The following is a 10,321-nucleotide window of genomic DNA, read 5'->3' on the forward strand; positions in this document are numbered from 1 at the left end:
CCCTTCAATCTTTAAACAATCTCTAAGCCAAGCACATTTCCAAATAGAACACTCAGAACCAAACCAAACACCTCACTTAACAGACCTTTAACCCCTTTTGAATTATCCTTTAAGTCAAGCATACTTCTAAATAGAACAGACAAGAATTTAGGCCAAGCATATTACTTAATGACCCTGTAACCTTAAGCCAAGCTCTAAGCCAAGAACTATTAAATGGAACAAACAGGATAAAGCCAAGCATAATGCACAATAGACCTTTTCGATAATCCAAGCACACAAGTCACTATTCACACATTAAATAAGCATACCAGCCTGAAGTGCATTCTAAACCACACATAGAAGACACTTAATCACATCAAACTACACTAATATGGACAAAAATTTAAATGGAAGAAATACACTACTAAGTAATTACCTTTTTCAAGTGCAACCGGGGCAAGCAATGGACTTAGATGCCTTCTTGCTTCCAACACCAGACTTAGCCACCAAAACCAAAAGCAAAACCAAATAAAAATATAGAAATTTTTAGAACTTGGGAAACTTAAACCTTTCGGTCAAAGCTTAAAATTGACTGATAATTAAGTTTTGAACAAAAATCACGTTTCAAGACTTTTCAAGTTCCAACCTCTCTTTTAGTGAAAATAGAACCCAAGAACTCATCTCATGGCTCAAACACCCGATGTGTGACTTATGGATTTCCACAAGTCTTCACTTAAAAACCTCAATACACGGCCCAAGTTAAAAGCAACAACAAAATCAACGGTTCAATTCATCCCTATACTACTGCAATCGGCGTAAATCATAAAAAAAAAGGAAGTTGTACATTAAGTGATCTTTTGGCCTGATTTCGTGCAGAAAAAGGACGAAGCCAATAATGATTCATCCTCTCCCACGTTATTGTCACGACCTATTTTGCCTAAGCCGTGCGGGCACTTAACTTTCCACCTCGGTAAGCGAACCCTTAACCCAACAATGAATAAAGACATATATAATTAATCAATTAAGCGGAAAAGAACAGACACGTAAGTCTTACGATAGCTATATATAGAAGCAGTGTGAAAATGACAAAAATATCCCTAGGGTCTAGTCTGAGTAATACAAGAGAATCTAAAAGCGAAATAATACAAATCTAGAATAATAATACATAAAGTGTTTATGTCTTTGAATAGAATAGGAGATAAAGATAGAGAAGTCTTCAAGGCAGCGAACGACCATGCTCACCCTGGAAACTCGAAGATAATGCTGAAGCGACTATCAACCACGTGTCACGGAAGTGGATCCAACCTGATACTCTGCATTCATAAAGGAATGCAGCAAGTGTAGGTCAGTACAAAACAACAATATAGGTAGGCATCATCGGCCGACTAAGCATAGCTAACACAATCCAGATAATAAAGCTGGTAAGCAGATAAATCAACAAGTATAAGTCAAATGTAATCTAATCCAAGTACACGTCATCGCCTAAGCAAAGCATCTAATCCTAAATGTGCCAAGTCCGAATCCAACATCACAAGTACAATACCAAACATGTCAAAATCAATCAATAATGCAATACAAATCAATAATGTATGAATGCAATACAATGCCATGCAAATGCTGTGCAAACATGTACTCCGGACATAAGTATTGACATCTCGGTTGCACAACCCAAAGGTGACTCATGAAGTCTAAGTGCCACCCGTCCTGGATTTTAGCCCAACAGACAGACGAGACCGCAGATCTTTGCCCATGGAGGGTTCTCATTGGATCCACTCTGGGGGACCCGCGGAGTCCATGCACTCATTCAATCAATGATTTCAAAACTAACATCGGATATCGGCCATCTTACGTCACTCAAGTAAAAATCGAGCCCACCTCATCACACTGTTTTATCAAGTATCATCAGTATCTCAACAGTGTATCATGAAAATGAGAGTGCATGCAATGCATGTATGAACATCAATAATCATGCTCAATATCACAAGTACCAACAATGGGTACGCCATCAATATATTCGAATCACAAATACCAACAGTGGGTATGCCAATAATATAATCGAATCACAAGTACCATTAGTGGGCGCGCCAACAATATCGTAATCAAGATGATAAAACAGAATCTAATATCTATCAACAACTCATGGCATCAAGCCAACCTAATAGAATGCACAATCACAACATAACGGGGTGGCTAGGCCCAAACACACAAAAGGGCCCAACCTAAGGAAAAATCCAACCCAACTTCATACCCGAAGGTTCACATGCTGTCTCCAATGATATAATCTAAATATGTGCTTCGCTATACGAAGTCCCAACATGGGTAAGCCATAACCTACCTGGATAGCCGAACCGCAACACCAACAACTCACTCCTTTGCCATGCCTTTCCATTGAACCTCAGAACCAAAGTAGTCTTAGCATAATCGAAATCTAGATTAGAAATCATGAAGAATGATACTAATATTGCTACTATTCAATTTAGGTCAATTCTAACCCTAGAAATTTGAAAAACGGGCCCACAAGGGCAATACGGGAAATTCGAAAGCAAAATATTAAATTAAGCACTAGGTGATCATAACCCAACCACTAATTGATAAATTAACTCATAGACTTACCCAATTTCGAATTTGAAGCAAAACCCCCAATTTAGTATAAACCCTAACTCTTTGATTCCGAAATTCAACGCTAGAAATGGAAGATATATGATTAACAATCTTAGATTCATCAAAAACAAGCATAGACCCCCTTAATTTCATCATTAATAAGCCCTGAGAAAATGTTCATCAAAACCCTCTTCCAACTTCCATACTAAGGGATTATTAAAGAAAAAGGGGAATTTATGATGATTAGGATAATGAAATAGAAAAGGGATTAGCAAGATTTACTTCCAAGAGTATTCCCCAAAATATCTCCAAGAACAGTCCCCACAAGCTCTAATTTCGAAATGGGAGTAAATGAGGGTCTAAAGGCTTTTAACACTTCATTAATTATACACACTGCCCGTCACCCGCTTTAGCGGCACTGGGACCGCCCCAGCGGAGCCGCTTCAGCGGTCAAGGCAAAAATCCTTGGACCGCTCCAGCGGCAGGGCTACCGCTCCAGCGGTACCGCTGCCGCGGTGCTGGTGCCGCCAAAGCAGGCACCAGACACCAGAAACTTACCCAAGTTTCACCATTTGATCCGATTTTTTGACTAATTCCCGAGGCCATCTGCTCACATACCATACACATAGACACACATAAAAATATGCTACGAACGCGCCCGTGGCCTCGGAATTTCCAACGAAGGCCTCGTTGACCGAGTCAAATCCTGATACCTTAATTCTAATTTCCCAACCCAAGTCCCAAAATGAATCCGAGTGTATTGGGAATCGAGCTAAATACATCCACAAGTTCTAAACGACCATCCGGAACTCTCAAAATCGACAGAATCCCAAAAAAGGTTCGTTTACCCAAAAGTCAACTTTGGGTCAACCATTTTTCACTTGGGTCCCCTTGGGTCAAAAATGAGATAATCAATGCTTGGGAAAGGGCGAAAATGATGAAAATTCTATAACGACCAAGCGAGTCGCTACATCAGATATCAATTGAACTGTCACTCGTTTTCAAGCGAAGAAAAGAAAAGAAGCAGAAAATACCCGAATTAGTAAAAAACTGAGGATATCGGCTATGCATGTCGGACTCGGTCTCCTAAGTAGCCTCCTCAACAGGATGGTGCTTCCATTGCACCTTTACTAAAACAATCTCTTTTGACCTCAACTTTCGAACCAGCCTATCCAAGATCGCGATAGGCTCCTCCTCATAAGTCAAATTCTCATCAAGAAATATAGAATCCTAACGAACAATGTAGGAACCGTTGACATGGTACTTCTTCAAAGATCGAAACATAAAAAACCGGATGAACTCCCGCCAAGCCTGGCGGCAATGCCAACTCATAAGCTACATCACCCATACGGTCAACAATCTCAAGCACAGGAATTTTTCAAAAAATTTCCAACTAATACTAATATTATCAACTAATCAGAATGGTTGATTATTAGACCATGGTATTTGATTTGGCAAATACATCATTATTGTATACTCTTTCATGTATATAGCGCAACCCAATTTTTATCTTTTACCTTTTTTTTTTTTTTTTTGAAATGGAAATACCTAACTAACCTAAATAATAAGAACTTCCCCCTTGACAGTGGTATATGTTGTATATGTAAATCCTAGATGTGAAAATATATGGAATTCCTCTATGATCTATGAATCTATGAAAGGTATAAAAAAGAAAGAAAAACGCAAAGAAAAGAATAGGCTAGGCATAAATCGATATGCTGAAATTGAAATAAAAAAGAAATAAGAAGAGGAGCCAACAGATACAAATAATGAATCGTAATAGAAATAGAAAATAAAGTTCAGGTTCAAATTCCATAGAATAGATAATACGGATGGGATTGTCTATAATGATAGACAAATGAAAGACTTTCTCAAGATTCCGATTCATCCACTTGAGATTTTTAAATGAAAATAGGTTGGGTGAGCTTGCAAATTCACTCGGTCTCATTAAATAAGTAAACAATTGAATTGGTTCAAGTTCAATTGCATGGTGCCAAAAAAATCGAGTGCTAATTCCCATTTTATTGAATTAACTGATCGACGTGCCGGACCAATATACCTGGGGCTCAACTTTCCCCTCTTACCAAACCTCAAAACACCCTTCATGGGTGAAACCTTCAATAGAACCTGGTCACCAATAGCAAACTCCAAATCCAGGACCTTCCGATCCGCATACATCTTTTTCCTACTCTGAGCTACTAAAAGCTTGGCTTGAATAACTCTCACTCTATCAAGGGACTCTCTCAATAGATCTATGCTCCAAGGCCGAGCCTTGAATCCATCAAACCTGCCAATCGGAGATCTACATCTCCTACCATATAAAGCTCTCAAAAGGCGCCATGCCAATACTCGAACGATAACTGTTGTTGTACGTAAACTCCACTAATGCTTATGTCACGACCCAACCCCGTAGGCCATGACTAGTGCCTGACCTGGACACCCGTATACATACCTATCAGATATAGTCAAACTGAGACTACGACAATATGGAACTTTACAAAAGAACTCCGAAAGTTCATAGCGTCATCATATATGTATATTCAGATAAACTGTCTCCTGAGGAGTCACAACTGATCAAATCATAAAATGATACGCAAGCCGACAAGGCTGCCACTACACATCAATATCATGTCATATGCAAGCCGGCAAGGCTGCCACTACGGACGGACATCATATCATAGCACATCGTATAGACACAGCTGAACAGAACTGATACACAACCCACATATATGTCTACAGACCTCTAAGAGTACGAATAGCAAAATATGACGGGACAGGGCCCCGTCGTACCCCTGGATAACATATACATATATATCGTAGGATCTGTACTAAAAGTTTAGACTCCGAAACAACGGAGCTCTCCAGGACAGCTGAGTAGAAGTCCTATGCTGACGGGTCACCAAACCGATTATCTGTACCTGCGGGCATGAAACGCAGCCCCCCGAAAAAGGGGGTCAGTACGGAATATGTACTGAGCATGTAAAGCATGAAATACAGTAAACAGGATCATAACCGAAATAAGAGGTACAAAAAATGAGTTTATTCTTATCACACCAGTCATTTAAAACGGCACTCATTCTGTCTCGTTGATCATCTTCCTTTAGGTTGGTCTTTCACAATTTTGTCACCCGTATTACTCGTTTTCCAAGCTACACATGTTATGACGCATCGCTACACTGTAATCCCACTGGCTTTTTTCTTATCTTCTCCTTTCAATTAACTTCTTCGCTTCCTGTGCTCGCTTCGACTTTCGTTTCTATTTGATCTCTGTTATGAGCTTTCCCTGTAGGACCTTATAAGTTCTTTCTTATTCTTTCTACATTTGCTTTTCCACTTAACACTAATCACATCATGTCCCTTAGTCACTTCCTTGCTAGGCTTTACTCATTTCTATAGCAATCCTTATGGTATTCGCATTACATCTTGTTCGTAATCCATCCTATAACGTAACACTTCTTAATCTTGTTCACGATTCTTACTATGTTTTAATTACACTCTGTGGACTAGGCGTATTTAACCCTTTACCCTTTCTGATCAATCTTACCTTTAATATCTCACAAGCTATCTTATCAATACCTTCATATTTTGTCATAATTCTTCCTCCTCCGTATTTTTATCTCAACCATACTATTACTCCTTTTAACTATAAACTCGTTGTAATTTACCCCTACTTATCGGTTCACTCGATACCTCAACGAAATGTTCTGTTACGAGTTGCCACTTTTTTTTGAGTCATCTTTTAGTATCACAAGCCCTTTCGAACCATCCGAGCATTTCATCAACAACATATGAAATACATGTTCCTAGACAGCCCACAAGTTTAAGTTTTCCTTCCACAAATTCCATCTCCAATTAGTTGATTAAGAACTAATAAAATGTTACTATGAAGCATTCTCCAACCACCAGCAGAAGAAAATTAGAATCCGAAAAGCACCACAGGACTTCTTAGTGCTTGATTCACATAGTTTACCTCCATATTTGCCCTTGGGTCGTGAGCGAACCATTTAGTTCACAAACTACTTGTTGTACGCTTTGTACTCTTCCAATAAAGTGAAACTTAATTGAGACGTTTTTGGCCTATAACATGAGCTTTTTCTAAGGCAAAATGTGGTTGGAACGTATTCTGGTCCGTTCAAATGAATTGCGAATTCACTGCTCATATACGCTTCTTCAAAACAAGGTCTCCCAAACAAGAATGATGCCTCTTATGGATGACGTGGGGGTATTTCTTAATGTTTTAGTCCAACATAATAGATTTACCTTGTCGGTATCAACCTTCAAAACATATTATGAACTTATATCTCATTCTCTTCCTTTTCCTATTTCTAGGAAAATTTGGGCAGTTTTCCGTACTTCTTACTAACCCCGAATCCCGCACGCAGAAATACCAACAATGGCCCACAGGGCCAACATATATACGCATATATCATATCGTATCATAGCCACACAGGGCTCCCAATTTCCAGTAAAAGTATAAAGGTGTCGGGACTTACCTCACATATCGCACCTCGAGGCGTACCTGATCCTTTAACGATCTGTCCTGTTATACCTTCCTATCTACCTTCTCTTTCATCCTTCAACTTTACATTTCGATCATACTCCAATATCTTTGCCTTATCCAACATGTATCTTTCATACCGTTGCTTACCTGCGTGCCTTGTAACTTCCAATATCATCAGTCGCTTTCTTCTATCGATGTCGTTCTTCTGCTGAAGTCAAAGGTTAGTATAAGGAATCTCATTTCCTATGACTTGGCTCTATCGCACGATCTTAGATATGAAAGAAATGTAACATCCTAAATGCCCTGTAGCCTCCTGTTTATAGATGTGGTGCACGACACACCGATAAACAAGACTCTACTAGACACGGTCTGTAGACACTCCGAGGATGAACTGCTCTGATACCACTTTTGTCACGACCCAACCCCGTAGGCCATGACTAGTGCCCGACCTGGACACCCGTATACATACCTATCAGATATAGTCAAACTGAGACTACGACAATATGGAACTTTACAAAAGAACTCCGAAAGTTCATAGCGTCATCATATATGTATATTCAGATAAACTGTCTCCTGAGGAGTCACAACTGATCAAATCATAAAATGATACGCAAGCCGACAAGTCGCCACAACACATCAATATCATGTCATATGCAAGCCGGCAAGGGGCGCCACTACGACGGACATCATATCATAGCACATCGTATAGACACGGAACAAAATCGATACACAACCCGCATATATGTCTACGTACCTCTAAAAGTACGAATAGCAAAATATGACGGACAGGCCCCGTCGTACCCCCTCGGATAATATATATATATATATATATATATATATATATATATATATATATATCGTAGGATCTGTACTAAAAGTTTACACTCCGAACAACGAGCTCTCCAGATAACCGAGTAGAAGTCCTATGCCGACGGTCACCAAACCGATTATCCGTACTGCGGGTATGGAATGCAGTTTCAAAAAGCGGGTCGCATTTTAATATGTACTGATCATGTAAAGCATGAAATACAGCAAACAGGATCATAACCGAAAGGCCTGACCCATCGACAGACACCTGTGGTCGTTCACTTCTTTCACTTGAGCACCTAAAGTGACCCTTATTCCATTTAGACACTTTAGGTGGGTCATTCCTATTCCACTTAGACACTTTTTGCACTGTTATCGGAACAAAACCAACACCAAAGGGGGCACCACCTCATTACACATCCAACCAGCCCAAAAGCCCCAATTTTTAATGGTCAAAACTCCACGAATTTACAAATTAGTGAATTTACAATTAAAATGAGTTGGCACAATTTAATTGAGTTGGCACAATTTAAATGAGCTGGCACACTTTAATTGGCCACTTAATCCACGCAGGAGATGACTGGTGTTAGTTTTGCTCCGATAATGGTGCAAAAAGTGTCTAAGTGGAATAAAAATGGCCCACCTGAAGTATCTAAATGGAACAAGGGCCACTTTAGGTGCTCAAGTGAAAGAAGTGGACGACCACAGGTGTTTGTCGATGGGTTTGGCCTAACCGAAATAAGAGGTACAGAAAACGAGTACAATAACCAGAATACCAAAATGCTTACTTTTGAAACACAAATCATACATGTCAATATCATATATCATATCCGGTCCATTATAGGACTCGGTGAACATGGTCGCCACCCCGTCTTTGGCTCCATAACACAAAGATACTCCGTAACACAAAGATAACTCCGTATTACAAAGATAACTCGTATCACAAAGATAACTTCGCATCACAAAGATAACTCCGTATCACAAAGATAACTTTGTATCACAAAGATACTCCATAACACAAACATAACACCATAACACAGCATAACACCATAATATATATATATATATACCGTACCCGGCCCTCTAGTGAGGGACTCGGTGAAATATGTAATAACAGAGTGCACAAACAGAGTAGTGAGTAATCATATGCATATAAATCATCTTTTGAGGCTCAATAGATAAGTAGACTAATCAACGCTCGAGTATTAGGACGATAGTCATGTTCAGTACTCTTTGAATATCATTATAAACTATATCAAAATAAGGCCTCAGGGATAATAGACATGTATTAAGTTAATCCGAGTCAGTTTATAAAATTTATGGACATTATTCATTATAGAATCCTTTAAGAATAGGAACCTTTATGCATCATTTACGATCCAATCATACAAAAGACTCGAGGACAATAGCTCTACTATATTAAGAATTCTAATATCAAGAAGTGAATAAGAATCATAAACATGCTCGGAACTTATGAATAGAGTTACCCTAAAGCTCATATCGTATCTTACTTACATCTAAGACATGCCAAAAGAAAGAAGGGATAGGCTTTACATACCTGTTGACGACTAATCGCAAAACCATTCACTTTGTCCCTCTTTTTAGCCTATTTAACATAAAGGTAACGTTATCGTCAGTAACTATACTTTCTAGTTCATAAATCCGTAGTCCATCGCTTTATAGAACTTGTTCTTTAACTTATACATCCTTGTTTTAGGGCTTTCCATTAGTTAAGGGCTTAACGAAAATCGGGCAGCATTTCCCCTATATATTCGCCTAACCCGAATTTCCAATTATTCTCCTGTTAACAAAGAAATACCAACAACGAGATATACATACGAAATTCTCACAATTCAAAATTTACATAACAATTCTAACAACCCAACAACTTCTCTAAACCCATTTCAACTCACAATTCCTACAACATCAATTTTATGCATTTGCTTACTTCCAATTTCGTCCAATCCAATTTTAATAACTCCATTACAATACTATTAACACAATTACACCATAAAACAAGAAAATCTCACCTTAATTTTCTCGGAGGAATTTCTACTCTTAATTGCTCCAATTTCGCAATTTCTTCTTCCTCGATTCAATATCCAATGTTGCTATCACCTCCTTGAACTTGCACATCACTTGAAACTTGATCAAAATAATCAACAAACAACAATTTTTTTCTCCCCATCCATGGCTGGCCGTGAGCAGCCATGGAAATATTGCTCTTTCATTTTTTTTAAGCTTTAGTTTTGCAAGAGAAAATGAAATGAATCCTAACTAGTCATTAGCTTGATATATATGTGAGTCTCCCAAGCCCTACACGTCCCCCCCCCCCCCCTTATGAGTCATCTTTTTTTTTTTTTTTTTAAATCGGGTGGGGCCCACTTTATTAATTAATCTTAATTAATTTTAATTAATCACTAATTCTTGCTT

At 38.7% G+C, this 10,321-nt stretch overlaps 1 long non-coding RNA gene across 1 annotated transcript; it reads right to left on the minus strand.

Moving 5' to 3' along the window:
- Nucleotides 1–5,092: 5,092 nt before the first annotated feature.
- LOC132051136 (uncharacterized) lies at nt 5,093–9,606 on the minus strand. Its single transcript, XR_009413598.1, has 2 exons — nt 9,447–9,606; nt 5,093–5,498 (listed from the first exon to the last, which is right to left on the minus strand). It is a non-coding gene; the product is annotated as an uncharacterized LOC132051136 (long non-coding RNA).
- Between the last annotated feature and the right edge of the window lie 715 nt (nt 9,607–10,321).

The sequence above is a fragment of the Lycium ferocissimum genome, chromosome 3, assembly GCF_029784015.1.
Source record: "Lycium ferocissimum isolate CSIRO_LF1 chromosome 3, AGI_CSIRO_Lferr_CH_V1, whole genome shotgun sequence".
NCBI classification, from domain to species: Eukaryota; Viridiplantae; Streptophyta; class Magnoliopsida; order Solanales; family Solanaceae; genus Lycium; species Lycium ferocissimum.